This window comes from Cydia strobilella, chromosome 8 (genome assembly GCF_947568885.1).
Source record: "Cydia strobilella chromosome 8, ilCydStro3.1, whole genome shotgun sequence".
NCBI lineage: Eukaryota > Metazoa > Arthropoda > Insecta > Lepidoptera > Tortricidae > Cydia > Cydia strobilella.
The window spans coordinates 731,844-754,857 of record NC_086048.1 but is presented as its reverse complement, the minus strand read 5'-3'; the positions used below and the strand labels follow the sequence as shown (position 1 = coordinate 754,857).

At 37.3% G+C, this 23,014-nt stretch overlaps 1 long non-coding RNA gene and 1 other non-coding gene across 2 annotated transcripts in view; one reads left to right on the top strand and one right to left on the bottom strand.

The window, feature by feature from the left end:
- LOC134743440 (uncharacterized) overlaps positions 1 to 23,014 on the top strand; it is a 208,481-nt gene that overhangs the window by 83,650 nt on the left and 101,817 nt on the right. The window lies entirely within an intron of this gene.
- On the bottom strand, positions 12,806 to 12,878 carry Trnar-ccu (transfer RNA arginine (anticodon CCU)). The gene has a single exon. It is a non-coding gene; the product is annotated as a tRNA-Arg (tRNA).

Genomic DNA, 23,014 nt, shown 5'->3' with positions numbered 1-23,014 from the left:
TTGATGTCTCTGTTTGGCCCTGTGGTTGACTGGTAAAGAAATTGGCATTAAATCCGCGATTGTACATTGTCATGTTATTTTGTGCTATGAAGTTTAAATAAATAATGAATAAATAGTGCCAAAAGTATCATATTAATGGCAAATCAAGTTGTTGTAATGAAAGTTGAAATAGGCCATGATGGCGACGGCGCAGCGCTTGCGCCGCCCGCGGCTACACCTGTCGGGCAGACACTTTTGGGGTGTTTGTTGAAGTTTAATTTAAATTTCTTTGCAACCTGGAATTGTAAAATGGGGATTGTATTTTTTTATAGAAATAGGGATTATTCGGTGGAGTTTTTTCAAACGATTGTGTCTTTTAATCGGACAGAATTAGTGGATATGTGATAAAACTATATCTACTAATGTAAGTACCTACTTTAAGACTTGAATTTTTACCATTCAGAAAGCATATTAAATCACATTCACGATCAAATCTATCGCGAATTTGTTTTGTTAACTTTATTTACCGACGTTTCGACACAGGTTTCACTGATTCAGAAAACGCTACAATAAAATAAAAATTTAAATAATCAACATATCAAATTAATTCATCCAAATCCAAACACAATATGTCTTTTTGTTTGGTACTTACAATTCTCACCTCTTTACATCATCTTCCTCGCGTTGTCCCGGCATTTTGCCACGGCTCCATGGGAGCCTGGGGTCCGCTTGGCAACTAATCCCAAGAATTGGCGTAGGCACTAGTTTTTACGAAAGCGACTGCCATCTGACCGTCCAACCCAGGGGGGAAACTCGGCCTTATCGGGATTAGTCCGGTTTCCTCACGATGTTTTCCTTCACCGAAAAGCGACTGGTAAATATCAAATGATATTTCGTACATAAGTTCCGAAAAACTCATTGGTACGATCCGGGGTTTGAACCCACAACCTCCGGATTGCAAGTCGCACGCTCTTACCGCTAGGCCACGAGCGCTCTCGCTAGGCCACCAGCGCTCTGTTTCTGAATTCTCACCTCTTTACATACTGTACTGAATTCGGTGCTTTGTTTGACATCTGTATTGAGATTTTAAGCAATATTCAAAAGGTATTACGAGATCATCGGTGTTTTACGTTGTAAGATTTCTTATCACTAGAAAACAGGAAGTTAGGTACAAGTGATTTAGGTGAATTGTGTATTGCATTGACTCTCTACATTTAGTACAAAATATTACAAAATATATAATTTCGAATGAAGTCCTGGCAATATTCCAATCCCTTAGACAAATGCTTGCATGCACAGATGCTATATGTAATTATGTTATATTTTAAAAACTGTAATAGATGTCATATATTAAAGAAAAAGTGACGAAGCCCTCCAGTGGTGAAGGCCAGATTCGAACCGGCGTCTTTAGCTATCGCGGCTAACGCCATGAACCCCTAGGCCACCTCGCCACATGGCTTAGGGCCTAGGCCTAGGGGTTCATGGCCATTTGGTGACCCCTGGCCTAGGGATTTTTTTCTATAAAACCCTATCAAATTTTATCAAAATCAGACGAAAACATAAAATCGACAATAAGAAAATACCACATTTTAAGCAGCGTAATCTTAAGATAAAAATCTGCCTGATTGAATCCAAATATTATCAAATAAGGACCGCAATTCAGTAAATAGTAATTAGATTTCCGAAAAAGTTCTACTTTAACTACCTGATAATTATTACAAAGCAATAGCTATTTATGCAACAAGTGCGGAAATCATCTTTACGCAAGTGTATCATACAATGTTGTGCGAGTAAATAAATAAATAAAAAAACATATCATGGCAAATAAGTTTAAATATTAAAAAATTTAAAACAAAAAGCACTAGTGTGGAAAAGTGCTCTTTTCCGTACTAGTGCGAGAAAGTAGCACAATATGTACTGTAAATAAAAATTGAAAACAAAAAGCACTTGTGCGGAAAAGTAGTACTTTCCGCATGATATGGCTCCGTAGAAAACGCACTTTTCGAGTAAAATATACAACTAAACAAAAAAAATTCTAAACAATTAAATTTAATTCTAATATGACCAGCACAATTACTTAATACAAAAACAAATCTAGTTCAAGCTAATTTACACTTTGACGTAAATTTCGTTCGTCTACACCTTTCTGGCGACGCGCCAAAAAATCTTTGGCACAGACTTTTTAAAGGTAACCTCCCGTAAATATAAAATCGAGGCAACAGCTGGTTGGACACATTATATTATATGGGATTTAGGGAATTTAGAAAATGCTATTAAACTGTTTTTTGTGAGAGAAATGTTAAACAAGTGTCAATGGCCTCTAAAAGTGCCAATTATTTTTTGTATAATCTGTATTGGCGATCGTGCTCTTTTTGTTACAAACATAAAGGTGACGCTCGGTTGTAAACTGCCACTGCATTACTATTGCATCTTCGTTGTTGTCGGCGCTTTACCAGTAAATTTATTTTCACCTGAGCAGCTCGAACAAGCCTACTTTCGTCACTCCCTGGAGTGAGGAAAGTAAGACTTTCCTTACTCCAGGGAGTGAAGAAAGTGCGACTTTCCTTACTCCAGGGAGTGAAGAAAGTGCGACTTTCCTCACTTCAGGAAGTGAAATAAAGTTGCTTTTTAATTTAGTGAAGGCCATGAACTGCCACTTAATACTTTTATTACAATTTTTTTTTCTGTATTATTCTGTGTAATTCGAAATACATTTTAACCTTTAATATGTTCCCACTTGACTACTGAGGTAAAAAATTATATGTGCAACACGAGAGCAAAGTTATTTTACATCTCGTGTTTTTGAGTCCCTCGCTACGCTCAAGATTCTAACTTCTTTTAAGAATCTTTCGCTTTCTAGGGACTCAAAATAAACACTCGCAAGAAAAACCGACTTTTCTCTCTTGTTGCACAAATAACTCTACTATCATTAAATGAGTGATGGAATAAAAATGCGGCGGCGAATGTCACTCATTTTGTCAAGAAAATCTATACATAAATCGTCGGCAACAATGACGCTGCAATAAATGTACCTGCAGTTGAAATCCGAACATCACCTTTATGTATCTATAATAATAATGATGTTGTAGTCGATAACGAGCTGACCTGCTTTTTATGCCAGTTCGTTCAATCACCGTAAAACTGTTGAAAATTCGAAATACTCAGAAACTATGTGAATTATTTAAATAAATAAAAAGTGACAAGCGTGAAACAGCATAATTTACTAATTTATTTGATCTTTAGGAATACATTAAAAGTAATAGAACAAACAAAAACACACACGAGGACAAAGTATTTCATTTTCTCCAAAAAAAAAAGAAGTTTTCACTTCTCATGCTCGTAAAGTTCTCCTTTGTGCTAGATGTAGGCTGCACAAAATGCTACTTTTATACTCTAGTGCACAAGGTAATATTTTTTTTAAGACTAAGACAATCAAATCACTGCCATAGTACACAATAAAACATAATCGGATAATATTGTTATTCCACTTAATTTGGCCCGTTTTTTTAATAATCCGTGTTTTATATATTACCAAATCATTAAAATCTTACAATACAGCATAGTTGTTATAGAAATAAACTACAAAATGTAGTTATAATTTGGCAGTATGAATAAAGATTTAAAGCTCCATCCACACGAATTGCGGCGCGAAGCCGCGAACGCGAGTGTGGACAGTTCGCTAATCAGCGAAATCGACACCACACTCGCGTTCGCGGCTTTGCGCCGCGATTCGCGCACGAGTGTGCAGTGGGCTTAAGGTAAATGTCTAGTGTTAAAAATTAAAAAAAAAAGAATATTGGCGGGAAGCTCTTGTTGCGGCTTTGCAATTTGTGTATTTTATTTGTTTGCCATTGTTTTATTTTACTCACAATCTAAGTGAAAAGCAGTGTGTATAACTCAGGCACAAACGCCTATTTTTATCCTTGGCTAAATTTCCTAGTGTAGGAATAAATCGCTTTGTGCCCTTGTTGTACAATCTACTATTCTCATTAGGCTATTGCATTTATTCAAAAGTTATGATTAAATATGGTATAGGTAACAAAAACAAACAATCCACTAAATCGATACAATCTTTTTTAAATCTCTAAATAGTTTGCCCTTTTCTTTATTAATCGTTATACCCAATGTACCTATATAGTTTTATAAAAAACACTTGTAATAATTTCAGTTGTGTTAAGTAAGTACAGTAAATACTTGAGGATTAACGTTTGCTCCATTTTGAGTCGTTTTTCCATTGTTTGCGCAAATTAATCAGGCTTATTTAAACATAACAATTATCAAGGTACTTCCACTGACACAGGATGGCTTGCGTGTTTGTTTTTATGTTCCTTTTATCAACCTAATGGCGTGTTTTTGTGAGAAATGACTCTTTGTTAGTAATTACGTTCTTAGCTGCAGCGTGCCAACATTACCTGTTCATTTAGTTTTAAAAAAAATTTGAAACAGTTGCAGCTTTTAAATTAGTTGAAGATATTTTTAAATAAGTCTTTTGAAAATGTATTCCCAAGACACAATGCACAGCATAGCAGTGAGAGGTAAATAAATTAGTACAACGCTTGTATTTCTTCGCTTATATTAAAGCTTTCCGCGCGATTTTTCATAATGAATGAAAAATTTACTCATTTTAATTTTCGAAATGAACATTTATTTAAGTACAAAAATAGCAAGTTATTGTTAGTTATTGTATACCTCAAACTGTTTGAGATGAGAGACAATACATATATACAGAAACATAAACAAAGTCAAAAATTGAGGTAAAAATAAGCTTATCGCTTAAGAACGACTGAATCATTAAGAAGCGGAGAATAAAATTGAATATTCAGTAGGTGACAAAACTTCAGCGAGACAGACATATTAAATATATTAATAACTGCCGATCCGTCACCGTCAACGCAAGCTCCTGATGACACTCCTTTGTACGGAGTGAAACATGTTCAGCGTTGAGGTGGAATGGCTGGTTCAGTAAGGCGAGGAAGGAAAGCCCGTCTTGATGGTCACTATTTATTATATTTAAAGCACACACAATGTAAGCACCTGTAAGGTGAATGTGAAGGATAGATTCTAATTGTTATATCGTTTACATGGAAACAGAAACAAGTAAAATAATAAGAGTGTAAAAAGGAGATAATACATAATATTACGAGTATGTTCTGTTGGACCTGCCAACAAAACATGTGAGCGTTTTTCGTCTTAAAATACGTGAGTGACCCGTTATTAATATATTTAATATTCAGTAGGTGGTTCAAAATTTAAATCTATTTAATACATTTAACTCTACATTTTACAAAATCTATCCTCTGTCAAGTATTTATAAAATAACAAAATAATTAAATAAAACAATATTACAACATCAGCAAGAACGACAACCTGACATTAGGTATATGTAATAGGTCCCCGTCACCATAAATTCCTATCATTTTGTTACACGACAAAAGCACCCAAGTTTTTTGAGTGAAGGTAAAAAGGCGATCACTACCCTCGGGCAGAAAATTGCTCAATCTTGCAACCCCTGCAACAGTGGGTAATAACCGGGGCTTATTGGATCCCTCTAAAAAGATATCGAATTATGGTTTGCCACACGTGCAAGGTAGATTTTTTACGGGTTTAGGTTAGTTTGATAAGATATTGCAACGTACGAACCAAAACGTGTGGAATTGGATTAAGATGATTACTAGTCTCACGAACTCCGCCAAAAAGCCGCTTCCATACAATCGAAATAGGCTCTCATTTTAAAACGACAAGCTGAAATAACATGAAATTTGATATGAACAATCGAGTGACATTATTATTCACAACGACGGGACGGGACGGGACTTAATCGCGCTTCTCCGAGACCACGGGGACAACGCCGTCCTCAAAACGTCGGAGGTAAATTTAAAACTTATTTCACGCGATTAAGTCCCGTCGTTATAAATAATAATGAGCAAAAATCGAGAAAGTTCAAATCAGAAAGTGACATATGTCTATGTCTGGTATAGGTACTAGTTTTTGTTGATAGAAATTATATCCTCCTACATTTACAATTTGGACTTAAGAGACCTACAAAGAAATTAGAGCGTGTAGAAGTTACTAATGACACTATAGTAAAACTAATTTAGTTCTACACATCATAAGTGCCGATCCCCATAAGGAACCTTTAGCCGCAGAACACCACAAATTTAAGCAATCAATCATCGCCTTTGACAAATTAACATAAAGCAAATCTTTATCCTCATATAAAGACGTAGGTAAAGCGTATTTAGGTACAGTCGCCATCAGATATATCGGAGCGGCCAAGGTGCTCACAAATATCTGAACACGCCTCTATTGTCAAGGCGCTAGGTGCGTGTTGAGATATTTTTGAGCACCTCGGCCGCTCCGATATATCTGATGGCGACTGTACCTATACTAAATACGCAGTAGACAGCCTACATTTCTTATAGGCGCCGAATAAAAAACGTGTCCACCGCAGTAGTGCCAAGTCTAAAAATGTAAAACAGAAAATGCAATTTAGTTGCGCACGAGTTGTCAGAGACACCTTTCAATAGCGTTGTTTTTTGATTTGCTTTGGCAAACTTGGCGCCTACCTACGGAGAGTTAGTGATGGGATATGATATTATCGATACTTTTCATTTTTAAATCACAGACGTTTTGTTATTACACACTTTTATTTAGCTTCACTGCGTATATACCTTTGTAAATATAGTGCTTCAAATCTTGTAACTAAAATTTGAACCACTTCCCGGTATCTGATTCAGTTGAAATTTGGAGTACTGTCGTAATTCAATAATATGCTAACATGGAGGTGTTCTGATGATGCAGCCGGTAGGTAGCCAAAGGAACTCCTAGATGGGAAAAACACAAACACATCAAGTTTAGGCTCATTAGAAAGGTCTTAAGAAGTACTCAATAGACATGCAAATGAGAAGAAGTACAGACAGCAATAAAAGTGTGTCACAAAAAAAAAATTGTCAGTTTTTAATTTTTTTTCTTCATAAAATGTCGCTCAGGTATGGGTATGATAATAATCTACATTATAATAAAGCTTAAATGTGTAATCTTTGATTTTTACTGTAAAGTTATTACTTCATTAGGCCGCTAAAAACTTATTATTATTACTTAAAAATATATCTGATTAAAATTAGACATTTTACTAGACCGCGTATCTCGCTTGTAGTAAAATAGGTAAGTAGGTAGATATTGTATAGATTCTATTCTTACTCCTAGTGGCCAATTGTTATTTAATAAATTGTTTCAGTTCCGATCTTGTTATGACACGACTGACACAATTTATTGTGCATCTCACGCGCACCAATAACTAAGTACGAGCGAGGTGCTTTATCACAAGCCTCATTAACCTCTTCTGGCCGAAGGATGGTGTTTCGGCGGTTTCGTAGAAATCTGCCGAATCCTACACCGCAACAGAAAGCTGTGTCGCCGACATGATTTTTTAGCTTATGAGATGTCTATGGGCCTTAGTTGCCTTGATATTTGATACGTACGTTCATCGATAGCTAGTCGGAAATGGATGATGAACTACATTCGCATTGTCGACAACCGACTATCGACATTCCCCGTCCCTTTCCCACTAATGACCGACGCCGTCCAGGTGAGACGTTCACACGTCGTTACCACTCATTACGTCCGGATTTCCGCCGAGCTTGGCCGCTAAACAACCGTGTAATTTGGAATTCAGATAACGAAATGAGTTCTGTGAATGGATGGGAATAGAAATAGTTTTCTTTAATTGCGTTGCAAGGAAATGAATGATGTTTTATAAGTTAATTTGCAAAACGCATAACCCTCGGAATCAACTTTTTCTTGTCGTTCATTGCAAGGATCACTTTTAAAAGCCTGGTTTTATGGTTCATACGATTTTATGGCAGTTATAAGCCCTTTCCATAACTTAGCATGTCAGTTGAACTACACATAACATTTCTTCACCATTATGGATGGAGTGAAATAAAATGACAAAAAATGATCCACCCACCTAAAAATGGCCGTATACTTGAACACAAACAAACCAATCTTATCATTCAAAAGACACACCTGTGCGGCCTGTGCCCGACTTTATACTCAGGAGTGACCGCTTTATCATCGATCGGACTATAAAGATTTTAAAGATGGCCGTACACTCCAACGCAAACAAAAAAGCACTAATCTTACCCCATCCTTTTTTTAAGACATAACCTGTGCACCACTTTATATTGGAAACTCAGGTGTGCCCGCCTTATCATCGATCGGACACTATAAAGATTTTAAAGATGGCCGTACACTCCAACGCAAACAAAAAAGCACTAATCTTACCCCATCCTTTTTTTAAGACATACCCTGTGCCCCACTTTATATTGGAAACTCAGGTGTGCCCGCCTCATCATCGATCGGACACTATAAAGATTTTAAAGATGGCCGTACACTCCAACGCAAACAAAAAAGCACTAATCTTACCCCATCCTTTTTTTAAGACATAACCTGTGCCCCACTTTATAAAACTGGAAACTCAGGTGTGCCCGCCTCATCATCGATCGGCCAGGTGCGCAGCGCGCTGATTGGACAAGCCGTGAGGTGAGACAGGTGTCTTGGACGATCGACCAATTAGAGGCCAGCATGTAAAGGTTATATACAGATTGAGATAAGATTTAGTTAGAAATGTAAAATGTAAGTATTTTTAGGGTTCCGTACCTCAAAACGAAAAAACGGAACTTTTATAGGATCACTCGTGCGTCTGTCTGTCTGATGTCTGTCACAGCCTATTTTCTCCAAAACTACTGGACCAATTAAGTTAAAATTTGGTACACGTATGTAAGTTTGTGACCCGAAAACGGACATGTAACGTAAACAAATTTTAAACATAGGGGTCACTTTTGAGGGTAAATGAAAATTAAAAAATTAAGGTTTTCGAACTATATCGTGTTACATATCAAATGAAAGAGCTCATTTTGCGTTGCAAGTTAAAAATAATTAATTTAATTTTAAGAAGAAAGAAGAAGAAAGACATTTATTCCATAAAGCACACATGCACAGGACAATACAATGAAAGAAAAAAGATGTTTAAAAAAGGGAACATAAAAAATAGCAAAAACAAAAACAAAAATTAAATTATTTACACATTAAAAACATAAGAATTACACACGGGTCCAGCAGTGTGTGCAGTAGGGAAGAGGCCCTGTCTCAGCATATTGTTGCAATTTGCAAGCGAGGCAAATTCGAACGCTGTTATTCTGCCAATGCCTTAGGGAGTGACATATAAATATTAATAAGATGTATATAAATATATATATAAAAAAAACATAATAAATGAATAGTCATTGAATGAATTGTAATATTTGTAATTTTTATAATTTGAATGTCAAAAAGTATTTCACGCAGTTTCCGTTTCAAACCGAATTTGGAACAACAGTTTCTAATAGGCGGCGGCAAGTCATTCCAGCACTTGGTAGCTTGGAACCGGAAGCTGCCACGGAATGCAGCACATTTACATTTCGGGGCAATGAGCGGCTTCAGGTTAGCAATATTACGATTGCCTTTGTTGTCGCCAAAGCAATTTCTCCGAAAGATAGGACGGCTTGCCTTATTTAATTACATTTTCGCAAATGGTTATATATTTTTCAAACTCATAATCTTAATTTTTCTATCAAGCCATCTAAAGGTTTTTGTTGGAGTTTGCCCTTGCAAATATAGTCTTGTTTCCGTGTTTTTTAGGGTTCCGTACCCAAAGAATAAAAACGGGACCCTATTACTAAGACTTCGCTGTCCGTCCGCCTGTCTGTATCTCTGTGTCACCAGGCTGTATCTCATGAACCGTGATAGAATTTTCACAGATGATGTATTTCTTTTGCCGCTATAGCATCAAATACTAAAAACAGTATAAAATAAATATTTAAGGGGGCTCCCATACAACAAACGTGATTTTTTTGCCGTTTTTTGCGTAATGGTACGGAACCCTTCGTGCGCGAGTCCGACTCGCACTTGGCCGGTTTTTTATAGTATTTAATTTGTGCTTAAATCCTGTAAAAAATTATAATAAAAACTACAATTTTGCCTTAGTCCCTTCCTAACTGTCACATAACGTTGGTCGCGTTTTCTCATTCTCAGATCCGAAATCCTTTGCAATTTAACTACTTCTCATAATTCAGTTTTGCATTCCTGAACATTACAACCCGTGAAAGTGGACTTACAAAAATGTACTTTAACTCCGCGGTTTAAGGTTCAAGATCAAACGCGAATCCTAAGTGCCGTCAGTTGAAGTATTACGCTTCCAAAGCGCATCTATTTAGTTGTGCCATATGAATATCAACCGAAATAGTTTGAGAATAGAGTTGAAATTGCAAATATGATCAGTGTAAGGTAAAGTGGTGTGGTAAATTTTAGATTAGTACTAAAGGTGTACTAGGAACTCCTTAGATCTAATGTTACCTATTGCCAGGGACCAGTTATTAATAAAAACTCGCAGTATTAAATACAACACAATATTATAAATACTCTTTATTCCATACCTCAATACAGAAGTCAATACAATAGATATATTCACCAATTCAAGAAGAGGTAAGCAACAGGCGGTCTTATTGCTAAAAAACTATGTCTTCCAGAGTTCCAAACAATCTTAATATAAACAGATCTTATTTCGGTAGTCAGACTTATGTTCCTCAGTATTGTCAAAGATAGATATAACTCCGTAATAGATGGATACAGTCTAAGGAAAAAACGTGCCTCGAAAATCAAGAAAATTTGATTCTCGTTCAGAGGGCGCTACTAGTTTTGGCCTACAGTCGTATATAGATGGCGTTGACGGTTTCGTTTGTTATTTAACAATTTTAACGCATATCAGAGAAAGAACATGGGTCAAAATCATAAAAATAATTAATGCAAATAAAAAAAATCATTTATCTATATTTAAATACATTCTATCGTATTTTTATAAATCTTAATTTATAGTTTTAAAGTGTGTCGACAGATGGCAGTGAATTTACTGGGGTTACAAAATTTACTATGACAGTACCGCTCTAGTATAAGTTACTCTATGGTATTGTTTATATTATTTTATGTAGGTTTCCGAAAGATGGCGTCTTTTGTACAACGTGATTTCAATTCCAGTCGTTTAAAATTATATAAAGGTTCTATTTCAAAAAAATTATTCGCTATTGATAGGTATGTACCTACTTTGCCGATGTAAGTACCTACTCGTACATAAACCATTTAATATTATTGTGAAATTTGTTATAAAATATCGACCATTATTTATATAGATTTTAAGTTCTACTTTTAAACAAAAGTAAGTTTCGATAAGTATAATGACTTATCAAAACTATGCAATAAAACTATGAAAACGGATTATATCGCGTATATTGAATTTATAATGACATTAAGTGACACCCGTTGACCACGAACGCTGTAAAGGGTTCGAAACGTCGGGATGTATTATAAATTCAATATACGCGATATAATCCGTTTTCATAGTTTTATTTCATGAGTAACTATCGCGGTAACCGAAGACAATATTATCAAAACTAATAAAAATACTATTAGAGTCAGACCAAGAAAAGTGCAACGATTTTGATAGCATACGCAGTGCAAGTGTTATTTTAAACGTCAAACTTCTATGACATTATGACGTACAAAAATGACACTTGCACTGCGTATGCTATCAAAATCGTTGCAGACTTTACTTGGTCTAACTCTAAAACATCCTCTTCGATATTTTTTTTTATTGACACCAGCCAAAATAGATTTGAAGGAACTATCACAGGAACTATCATTCGACGCGAGAGTTTTTTCGAATTTTTTATTAGCCTACTTTGGTGTCACACTGCTGGGCAAAGGCCTCCCCTCGTTTTCTCCACTCGACCCTGTCATCGGCATTTTCCCACCATTTGGGGTAGAATGCGTTCAAGTCGTCCCGCCATCTCCTTTTTGGTCTGCCTGAACCCCGGCCCGCACCGTCTATAGTGCTCCGTGGGTCCCACTCAGTAACCATTTTGGCCCACCTTTCCGGGTGCATGCGACAGACATGTCCCGCCCAGTCCCACTTAAGCTTAGCGGTCTTGACGCCTACATCTGCAACTCTAGTTCTGGAGCGTAGTACAAACACGCGAGAGTTATTGCAGTCTTTATTTTCTACCTATCCCAACTAGTTGTAAGTGTATTACCTATTTAATTTTACCGTGTCGTGGACATAAAGTGATTAGATCCTCTTTGAAGTGTGTTTTATCGTCGCGCGATATATGACGCGATATATTACTGCAAACGGTAATTATTAGGTATTAAGTTGGGTCAGCTTATTATTTACGATTTTGTGTTTGTTTGCCTTTTATTGTGCTTTGGGTGGTCTTGTATGATGTCATAGAGTATAATTTATTGAGTAGGTAACTGTCCTAAGAATTAGGAATTAGAAATTAGGATTAGGAGGAATTAGGAGTAGGGAATTGTTGTTCTTATGTAATATAATATATATAAAAACCGGCCAAGTGCGAGTCGGACTCGCCCACCTAGGGTTCCGTACTTTTTAGTATTTGTTGTTATAGCGGCAACAGAAATACATCATCTGTAAAAATTTCAACTCTACCTATCACGGTTGATGAGATACAACCTGGTGACAGACAGACAGAGTCAGACGGACAGTGGAGTCTTAGTAATAGGGTCCCGTTTTTACCCTTTGGGTACGGAACCCTAAAAGGAATATCATGTTAAAATATTTTGTCTACTTTATTTCGTCGTTCCAAATGTTCCAATACTTTAAGACAAATAGTGAAAAATAAATTGATAATAACATCGAAAAAAAAAAAACAAAATTACATTTCATTTCATAATAAAAATAGACAAGTTATAAATGCAGTAAAAAGTACTTTTTTACCCCTGGTGGGACTCGAACCCACAATCCCCGGCTTAGGAGGCCGATGCCTTATCCATTAGGCCACAGGGGCTACGGCGGTGGGCTCGAAATTATGCATTTAATGCTAATGCTACGTTGTACGACTTACTTTCGGGACCTCGTATGTTATTGTGTTGCATAAGAAAAGGGACTTTGTTGAGTTGAAATAAGGTTTATTTTTGAAAGTGTATATAGTTGTATGCATTTTCACACTACAAACGGTTTTCATCGGTGCATTTGAATGACATTTGATGTCAAATAAAACAAACTAGGTTAACTAGCACATAGTAGGGCGGTGGAACAGGTTTTAGGTTACTTTTCGTTTATTTCATCTCGGATATAGGTGAATATGGTATCACTGCATTCAGTTTGACATCAAACTGAACACAAATTTATCATTGTCACAAGCGCGAAAGTTGCAGAGCAAGGATAAAACAAGGTGTGCGGCAGGGTTGTCCACTCTCACCCCTTATTTTTAATATATTTATAGAGTGTGCCATTAGAAAAATTTTAGAAGAAACTGAAGGAGGAGTCAAATTTAATGGGGAAAGAATAGTATTTATTAGATTTGCGGACGACATAGCAGCACTGGCCCCTAGTTCAACTCAATTAAAAAGAGTAATGGAACAGATGGATTTAATCTTTACACAATTTGGACTCAAAATTAACACTAATAAAACTAAAACACTAATTGCTTCAAAATCTCACCCGGTTAAGGAACAAATTGACATCAGAGGGACACACATAGAACAAGTAAACAAATTTAGATATTTAGGCAGCTTAATTACACAAGACTCCAGATGTACAGGGGAAATAGTATCAAGGATAGCAATGGCGAAAACAGCTTTCAACGCCAAAAAACATTTGCTTAAGGCTAGGATCTCTAAGAGTACAAAAAAACGCCTAATTAAGATATACATCTGGAGCATCGCTTTGTATGGGTGTGAGACGTGGACAATGCGGCAGAAAGATAGGAAGCGATTAGAAGCTTTTGAGATGTGGTTGTGGAGAAGAATGGAAAGAATAAGTTGGACGGAGAAAAAAACGAACGAGGAAGTGCTTCGAATTGTGGGAGAGAAGAGAAACCTGCTGAGAACTATAGAAAATAGACGAGGCAGAATGATAGGTCACTTGATAAGACACGACACTTTCTTTAACACTATATTAGAAGGCAAGATAGAAGCGAGAAGAGGCCGCGGAAAACCACGAGCAAGCTACACACAACAACTGAAAGCGAAAGCAAATGTCGTGTCTTACAGGGACCTAAAGAACCTGGCCGAGGACCGAGAAAACTGGCGCATACTCCACCGACAAGAGCCATGCTCTTAAATTATGAATGAACAAGCGCGAAAATGGTAGGGGTAGTTACTGTGACGTCATAGTTGGCAGTACAAAGTTTTTAGATTTAAGATGAAAATATAGTATTTTTCGTACTATATTGTTTTTGTATAATATATAGTACAAGTGACTAAAATATAGTACGATACTATATATTAAGTATAGTATGGGTGGCAACCCTAACCCAAAGGGTAAAAACGGGACCCTATTACTAAAACTCCGCTGTCTGTCTGTCCGTCTGTCCGTCGTTCCGTCTGTCTGTCACCAGGCTGTACCTATCTCAAGATACGTGAAATTTTCACAGATGATGTATTTCTGTTGCCGCTATAACAACAAATACTAAAAAGTACGGATCCCTCGGTGCGCGAGTCTGACTCGCACTTGGCGGGTTTTTTTTTAAACGCCCAAATCGGCTAGTAGGTAAAAAAGAAGTTTGACTTCTCTTCCGATCTAACATACTTATACGTAGATGTAGATACTCATGGTCAAACATGTATCACTCGTATCTAATCTCATCCCATCGGCACACGTAATAAAACCCCCAACCTGCCGTAAACGTGTCAACCCTCCCGCTGCTGATTGCCTTTTTATTTACCTATTTGCCGCAGCCCTCTCTATATGTTAATCGGAGAGCCTTAATGAATTAAACAGTTCGGTTTAAGGGGTCTTAAGATTTTAAGGGCTACTTTAGTACTTCCTATTCAGAATTAGAAAGAGTAAGTGACAGTGGTTTCAAAAAATATTTGGTCATTATATTTTTATTGCAAAGATTATTTTAGCTAGCCCATTTAAACAGTTCAAGAACTGTGCATAGTATTTGGTCAATCGCCTGACTTCATTGTACACTGTAGTTAGCAATATATCGAATATTCGAAGTTCTTGAACCGTCTGCAACGTTATGCTGGCTGCCGTCCATCAACCCACCAACGGAGCGGCAGCTGACGTGCAGACCTTCGCCCTTAACCAGGCCCGCGGCCTATTAGGTCTGTCAAGCACCAACATTAAAGTATACGCTTTCTTTCTGAGTTAAAAAGGTTCAGTAGGCTCAACTATTAAAGTTAGTGACCCACAAAGTTAAGGCCTTGTCTAAGTGCGGTCGAGAAGATATTCAAACCTCGTTCATTCAACGACCATCATCAAAATGATTCTAGATCACGCATAGATTCAATAGATTTTGAGGTCAAGATACACTGGTTTATGTAAGCAAGAAATGGGAGTATTAAGAACAGAGGTGTCACGCGAGCTTAGTTGATCACGTTTTATATAGACTCCGTATTATGAATGATATACCGGTTGGGCCCTATAACACGAGCAAACAATTAAAACATAGATTGTACTACTCAAACTATGACACTTTTGTTCAATGACTTTTATAAATTACCAGAGAGAGAGAGGGAGAGGAGAGAGAGAGAGAGGTATGCCAGGATCGTAGCAAGTGAAAATCCGTGTTCTCTGCCTACCCCTCCGGGAAATAGGCGTAATTATATGTATGTATGTATGTACTTTTATAAATTAACATGAAGTCTTTATATTTCTTATTCTTCATACAAATTAAATATTGTCTTCAATGTACGCCATCATAGTTGTAATTATCGTTGCTTGTCTGGCACGACCATTCTCGAGAACTCTGGCGCAGGTAAATACTTGTAGTACGGTACTTCGCGGTCCACAAGGCCGTATAGAAGAGCAAGTTGCTGGTGAATAATCCTTGCTATGAGGTTATGTATGTGCAAGTACTCGCCGTTAGCAAGATAAGAACAACCGGAAATAATATGCCAGTGACTCTCCTGGACGGCGGCATGCTCGACAAATGTCGACCGTACCGTCCTTCAGGATATATTTCCGATAGTTGTTCGTCATCATAACTATACGTCGTTATTATAAGCCTATACGGTGTCCCACTGGCTGGGAAAAGGCCTCCCCCTCGATTTCCATTCGTATTGGTTTTGAGCAATCTCCGGACAGTCGTTGAGATATGCGTCCACGTCGTCCCGCCATCTCCGTCTGGGCCTACCAGATCCTCACCCATCTTGCGCCATCCATACCAGTTGGTATGAGACACGTAATTTATCTGCAGTTTGACCGCTGTCGTTAAGACGTTGTCATTGTGTTTATTTATGTGGTTACCGCGATACTCCATCTAATAAGTGATCTGTGGAGTCCGGTGATCAGGCCCAGGAAGCTGGTTTCCGGCGGCCTTCATATCCGGTCAGGCTTTTGTTTTGATGTCTTGCTAAATGATTTTGGGGCTTTGGAAGGCGTGTTTGGATCATTGAACTATTTTTATTATTATTCTCGGGATAAAAACTACCCTATGTCCTTCTCCGGGTCTATCTCTATGCCAAATTTCATCTAAATCGGTTCAGCGTTAAGCTTGAAGAGGTAACACACAGGCAGACAGACAGACTTTCGCATTTATAATATGTATTATAATTATTTGTATATAACCGACACAGAGAACCAGTATTTTGCGCCATGAGGTGATGTTGTTTTGACATCAAACCATAGAAGCGGAGCATATCTCGCGACCTAAACGCGTAAGCGCCATGAATTTTACGGCGCTTACGGCGTTTGGTCGCGTGTTACAGGTTGCGATTGCGACAATTTCATTGTTTGGTATGGCTTCTCTATAGTAACTCATAATTAAATTAAATTAATTAAATTAAATTGTCATTTATTTCAGGCCTAATACACCCATATGTACCTACATAGCTAATAAAAAAAAAAAAACAATGGTTTGGATGTGCGCTATTTTTTAAACGGTTTGGTGAGATTAAAGGTCAGTTTGACCTAGAATGGTGACACTATGAAGCTGGTGGTCATCTATTTATTTATTTAATTATTACAATACCTACAAAGTAGCAACAATTCGTAAGATGGAAAGCCAATTACAGGTTCACACTTGTAGCTACATATACATTACATTCAAGTTTTATTATGAAAAGTGTAGACGCTCGGACACAGCAAGACAACGTAAAAATTCATACAATAAGTAAGTAATAATATTAGGTAGAATCCAGAAATGACAAAATTTGATTTTTTTTTAATTATAATAATACATAACTAATTAACACACAATACACAAATCATAAAAGGTTAATCAGTTCAGTTTTTAGGAAATTGTAAAACCAGAACCCCTAGGTGTAAATTTCATTGTATAGAGTGACGTGGAAACGCGTTTGCGTTAAGGCGGTTCCCTGAGCCAGAAGGCGAAAAATCTCCTTATATGATCCTGTTTTTCTAAGAGGCGTTGATATTCGTAGACGTGGAAAATATATATGTATTTCTTGACTATATTATCTTTAACAACATAGCTTCCGATACACGAGTTATGACACTTCGCTCGATACAATTAATTCCCAAAGTAACCTCTAACTCGGACTTTTAATCCTACTTTACTCGGTTATTTATTATGTGATACTATAAACAAAAAAAGAAGAAAAAACAATCTTAACATAAATAGTAATTTCATAGCTTTAGAATTTCGAAATTGTAAGGTAACGTTTTTAAAATAAATAAAAACCGACAAAATTCGATCAAAATTTACACTTGGCGCGTATGTTCTTTCCCGTTCTTTCTTGCGAAATGTAACAAAGACAGCGGCAAACCGATGGAACGGCCTTAAGTCTCATTTTTAATGGGATTTTGGAAATTAAAATTTCATACAAAATGAGACAACACAAACGCGTACGGCACGTTACGCTATCGAATGAAATTTACACTTCTAGGGGTACTGCTATAGTCTGAATCTTCTGAAATGATTTTTACGCTTAAGACGGTAATCTGTTAAACAAGAGCCATTGTCTTTTTTGTGCGAGCGGTCTGCCATTGTGTGTGAGCGGCGCACGCGCCGTGGCACGCGCCAACACACAATGGCACACAAAGGCCGACCGCTCGCACAAAAGAAACAATGGCTTTTGTTTAACAGATTACCTTCTTAAAAGCGTAAAAATCATTTGGGGCATTTTCTAGGAACAGGGACCTTATTGTCGATGGCGCTTACGCCGCACAGCGTCGCGCGGCATTGTATTTATATCGGAGCATCGTTTATAATGGCGTAAGCGCCATCGACAATAAGGTCCCTTTTTATAGAGAATACCACATTTGAGTAGGTGCAGGCTATAAACATAGATAGCTACATTAGCTACATTTCATTGTTCTCTCCAAACTCAGAATTTCATAACACAATATTTCGACGATCAACGCAGTTCGAAAAACCCATTTCGCGATAGTCCAATAATTAATTGCCTAATAAAAATATTTATCGAATTATAAGACTTGTGCCACCATCATGAAGGCAATAAAAATTTCAAAACATACACATGTGCAGTTTTAAAATAAACTATTAATTCGGTCCGGGAGAGGTAGGTAAATCAATACTGAAATAGATTTTTAGGGTTTCGCGGCAAAAAATTATCTTTTCTGGCGTCAGACTGTCTGTCATAATATGGGGCATTTTCTATGAAAAGGGACCTTATTGTCGATGGCGCTGCCGCACAGCGTCGCGCGGCATTGTATTTATATCGGAGCATCGTTAATAAGGTCCCTTTTTATAGAAAATATCACATAATAGAGATCAACTAGTCAAAATACATCGTAACCTTTTCTTATTTTCATAAGAGGAAAGTGGATGACGTCTCGTGACCGCTTCTGCATATCGTAGTCCCCATTTTGCTTTTTCGATATTATCATTATAAATAATATTTTTACGTAATTTGATGTATAACTACAGCTATACAGTTAGACTTTTTTCGATTTTAGGGTTCCGTACCTCTACAGAAAAAAACGGAACCTTTATAGGAACACTTTGTTGTCCGTCAGTGCGTCTGTCTGTCTGTCCGTCTGTCCGTCCGTCCGTCTGTCTGTCAAGAGTTCAAGACCCTATATCTCAGAAACGCGTGGAGGTATCGAGTTGAAATTTAAACCATATACTCAGCTCTACAGCTCTTAGAAGAATATAGCCGTTGAAATAGAATAAGATATGGCCGGTTATGCCGCAAAAGACATATATCGACACTCTCAAATGAAATTTGGCAAATAATATAGTCTTACATCACAAATACAGGAAAAATATAAAAACTGTAAATTTTCAAGAAAAAAACGAGTTACATTTGTACGGAACCCTCGGTGGGCGAGTCCGACTCGCACTTGGCCGGTTTTTTTATTATTATAACAGTTAGCTTCAAAATATTGTATGGAATTTATTTTTCGATTCTAACTTTGCCCGAATGCCTTCCTAGCCTTCTAAATAAAACGACGAGTCAACAATTTGTATTTAAATTTGACAGTTTCTCTCTTTAATTTTCGTTTCGAGACAGTAAAAATAAATTCACTTTACGTGCTTAGGCAGTCCGTGTAAGTAGGTAATTGTATTCTGCTTAAAATTTGGCACATAAAATGGTTACATAAAACAAGAGGAAGACATATTTTACCAATAATTGACGCGTATTTTTTTTTATCAAATAAAAATTCCAACATTAAAACTAGATAATTATTTACAATGTTAGTAATCAGATGTATAGGTAATGTCGTAAACTGATTAACATCCAGAACTTTAATCATAAAATAACGATTTAATTATCAAGTCATTCTTGAATAGACGGAACCCACAGCACGCGAGTCCGGCGCATACTTACCCAGTTTTTATTATTCCGCCTCAGACATAACATGTGCACACTATAAATATTTACAATGTCAGGACTATGCGTGTAATTGTAATTGGCTGTACTCGTGTACAGTCGCCATCAGATATATCGGAGCGGCCGAGGCGCTCACAAATATCTGAACACGCCTCTATTGTCAAGGCGTTGAGTGCGTGTTCAGATATTTTTGAGCACTTTGGCTGCTCCGATATATCTGATGGCGACTGTACGATATAGAAGGTAAAATAAAATGTCACAATTAGTGCCATTTTTTTCTATTTAAGTTTTTTTGCGCTCCGGATGACAAGGTAATAAATATGATTAAAGCATTCACAGGTGGTGGGTATGTGGTGGTCTCCTAAATATAGTTGTATTTATATGGTGACAAGATGTCGCCCTGTTTGTGTATTTAAAAGCGTTGTGGATGCTGATTTGATGATGTTAAGCAGCAAACTTTCCTTAATTGCAGGGAACATATTATATGGCGGACTTAATGCCTTACTATCATGTATTGTCAAATATCATGCAGTCTAAGAAGCATGACCTAGAAAGGCAGATTATCTTGGGTCAAATGGATGGAAAGCGCGGGCGAGGAAAAGCACCCACGAGATGGTCTGATGGTATGAAGAGGGTGGTTGGCGGCAACATGCAGTGCGTGACTCATGTGGCTTATGACCGCACACTATGGAGACGGAGCATACATGGTCGCGATCCTCAGCAATGAGGGACCGAGGAAGAAGATCATGTATTGTCCAGTAAAAATTAAATAAATGATTTATCAGTTAGTAATCAAATGTCATGTGTAATCAAACGTAGGTATCTTCTAATTATATTGCAGTGACAAAACGTCTACTAACAACTTTTAAACGATAAACAAATGTTACTGTAAGGTGACTAAACTTTATTATTTTTCTTCCTAAACACTATTTAGTTTGTAACTTCCTGTGTTTGTAAGACAGGAAGTTTTTTCAACACTCAGTAATATTTTGCAAGCTGAATTATACTAAGTTTATTCAACTTTCATACTAAGCAACTTTTTCTATGGGAACCGAAATTGCAAAAAATGGATATTTCCTACATTTTAGCTGATCAGATGTCTGTTTTCTTTAGGAGAGAAAACCATCCAAACTCCGACGCTCGCTGCTCACTGTGGCGGAGGCGGTGTCCCCCGCCAGACACATATGTACCAGTGTCGGAGCACTTACCACCCGGCCACAAAGAACCATGGCCCATCTGGAAGGCGATGAACAGGCTCAGGTCTCAGGTTGGCCGTTGTAAGCAGAGCATGGCTGAATGGGGACTGCTTCGTGGCCACTCTACCCAATGTGCTTGCGACACAGCACCGCAAACTATGGTGCACCTGCTGGACTGCCCCGCGTGCCCGCACTCCTGCTCTGAATCCGACCTGAGAGACGCCACGGTCCGGGCTGTCAGCACCGCTGCTTTCTGGGCATCCAATGTTTAGGGGAACCTCGACACGAGATAAGAAGAAGGAGAGCAAACATTTTTTTTGTGATTTCAGGGCTAGTCCCATATTCAATCAATCTTTGGGTATTATGGCTACATCGATATTGTCGATGATTCCGCCAACGTCAAGGTTTAGGAAGGCACGTGCTTATTGAAGACAAGGCTGGTGAATATCCACGACGCAGTTCACTTAGATGAGAATCGAAAGTAGATCTACCAGGACAAAACAAACATATATTATTAAAACTAACTAAAATTTGCTCAGTAAGTATGATGTATATTCACTTCGCAAAGGTTACCGCTTCAGTTTCTATGATTACCGCCAATATTAACTATTAATCTAAATCCATGTTTACAAAATCTTATGCACCTCCACTATGAATACTAGTATATTACTTTAATATATTTATAATCAGGCCGCATATTATGACCGAGAACAGGCGGACACGGCGCATAAACCAAATGTCATAATTGTCTCTTTGATCTCACAACATACCAACTTACTCACACACCTTCTATGAACCTTATGTTACAGTTTTAAAGTTGGTTATGGCTTGAGAGAGAGTAATTTATGTTTATGTACACTTACAATATACCAACTTACTTACACACCTTCCATGAACCTTATGTTTTAGTTAAAAGGTTGGTTTTGGTTTGACAGGGGTAACGTATGTTTGTGTAAATATATGTGTGTATTATGATTTATGGATTGGGACACACGGTGATGTGAGTGATTTGCGTCAAATGTCGTTGTGTTGCAATAGTTGTATCTCTGTAGGAAATGAGTGGTTGCGTTTTTATAGTGTTATGCGTCACTCTTGCACTGGCTTATATACATGAACAACAGTTAACCAAGGGATGAAAGGCAGTCATTACTGCTGAGGTTGTTTGGCGCTCGAACGTAGTGGGAGCGGTAATAGTCCAAGGCTGAAATTTGCATCATAGCAAATATATTTTCTCACTGAGTGAGACAAAATGCAATTCAAGTGACCACAAAATTCAAAAGTCAAATAAAATTATAAAAAATATATATATTATATATTATTATTCACTAAATTATATTTCTGTGCCTCATTTATGTATGAAATAATAGCTTATCTATTCTAGTGGTCATTGACAGTCTAAAATAATTCCTAAAAACTGTTAAAACCGTCATAATTCCACAAATATGCTTACAGATTTAAAACATATAAAGATAATGTATACCCATAAACGTGCTTAGGTTCGAGTCCGGACCCATAACTTTCAACCTTAGTGGCGATTTGCACGAAACTGTTGCCGTGGTTAGGCAACAGGAGAGACGAGTAAATAGAAAAGACTGCCAATCACCACGCAATTGTAAAAAAAAATTGCCGCTACCTATGCAATGACTGCGCATAACATTATGCTGATAACGAATATCTACATGGCGCAGTCATTTCATTGCATTATCTTATCTTATCTATCTTATCTTAGGTAGAGGCAAAATACACACACAATAACACAAATACACAATACACACGGCAATATACACGGAGATCACAGAATTTGGTTAAGATAAAGCTAAGAAGTCAATATTGTTCATCTTAATTTCGCCTTCCCCGTTTCGTCATCAAAAATAATGCGTAAAGCTACCTAGCGAAATCTCAGATACGTAACGTAAGTATATTTTATAAATACTCGTAGTCGTTTAAATTTGACATCATTATTTTATTTTCTCACGTTTAGTTGTAGAGTGTCCCCTACCTAGTCAGCTAGGTAG